Source organism: Sorex araneus, chromosome 7, assembly GCF_027595985.1.
Source record: "Sorex araneus isolate mSorAra2 chromosome 7, mSorAra2.pri, whole genome shotgun sequence".
Taxonomy (NCBI): Eukaryota; Metazoa; Chordata; class Mammalia; order Eulipotyphla; family Soricidae; genus Sorex; species Sorex araneus.
In genome coordinates this window covers 23,425,414-23,426,854 of record NC_073308.1, presented here as the reverse complement: position 1 = coordinate 23,426,854, position 1,441 = coordinate 23,425,414, and the positions used below count along the sequence as shown (strand labels likewise).

Below are 1,441 nucleotides of genomic sequence, written 5' to 3'. Positions count from 1 at the left end.
ATGTTCACCTTGAATATCACTTAATTTAAAAATGCCTGGGGGCTGAAGTTGTACAATATGTTACGGGATGTTATACAAGAGTGAAAATGACCTTTCCTCAGAGTTGGCAGCGCTTCAATTAGTGCCAGGAATAGGGAAAGAACGCCATTAAGAATAATAGTCCTTACATATTATAGACTTAAAAATAACCTGATCATGAACCTCTTGGAAAATAATATTGAAATAAAATTTTTGGACATTGGCTTTGGCAATTTCTTGGACTTGAAAAAATAGCACAAGCAATATGAGGGAAAAATAAAATAAATTTTATTTTTGCATCAAATTACAATGCTTCTGCAGAGCAAAGGGAACACAGAAATTAAAAGACAATTTAATGAGTTAGATATAGTATTTATACAACACATAACTAATTGGTAAAGTATAGATTATATAAAAAATGGCAACTCAATAGCAAGACAATAACATTTAAAAATGGGCAAAGGAAATATATATTTCTCCAGATGAAATCAACAATATATGAAAATATTTTCAACATTGAGAATAATCATCAACATACAAATAAAAAAACAAAATATCATCTCAAAATGTGAGGATAGCTTTCAGAAAAAAATGATAAAAAATGTTGATGAAGATTTAAGAATTAAAAACAACCCTTTTACATTCTCAGTATGAATGTAAGTTGGTGTCACAATTATGGACAGTATGAAAGTTCCTCAAGAAATTCGTTAGTGAAGTCTATATCACATATCACTAGATAATTTTCCATAATAGAAAATACAATAAAACAACCTCATTATCAATCAATGGGTGAATAAAGAAGATGTGATATATACATGAAATATTATAAGACATGGGATAGAGCAATAATATGGTGGGTAGGGTTATTGCCTTGCACGAGACCAACCTGGGTTTGAAGCCTGTTACTACATACGGTAAGTGCAACAAGAGTGATTCCTGAGTGCCAAGCAAGGAGGAAATTCTGTGTATCTCAGAGTGACCCCCAAAACAACCATAAAACATGTTATAACATATCACGGTCAGAAGCTGAACACATATCTCTTCTTGGCCTTTTGGCTAAGATCAAGTGTAGAAGCTGAACACATATATATGTGAATATATAGGAAATGTTTCCTCACCAATTTGCTTTATCAGAGTAAAATTGTGCTGTGCTATCAAGTAACAGAAGAACCAACAGAATCATAACAAATAATTCCTTGCAAAAACTATATATCACATAGAGTTTTTTCTATGACTCATCCCTATTTTTCATAGATCAGAACAAAGAAGAGGCAGAAAGAAGTAATCACACATTCTCTAACACAATTATAACAATTAATGATATCAAGACATATTCACTATATACATCTTATCTTCTGGAAAGGAATGGAAAGCAGCCAAAATGTACTAGCTTGAGATAAATTAGATTTAATTTCTCAGTACC

At 31.4% G+C, this 1,441-nt stretch overlaps 1 pseudogene; it reads left to right on the top strand.

Annotated features, from left to right (window-relative positions):
- The first annotated feature begins 1,054 nt into the window (after positions 1–1,054).
- On the top strand, positions 1,055–1,169 carry LOC129406723 (U2 spliceosomal RNA; annotated as a pseudogene).
- The last annotated feature ends 272 nt before the right edge of the window (positions 1,170–1,441 follow it).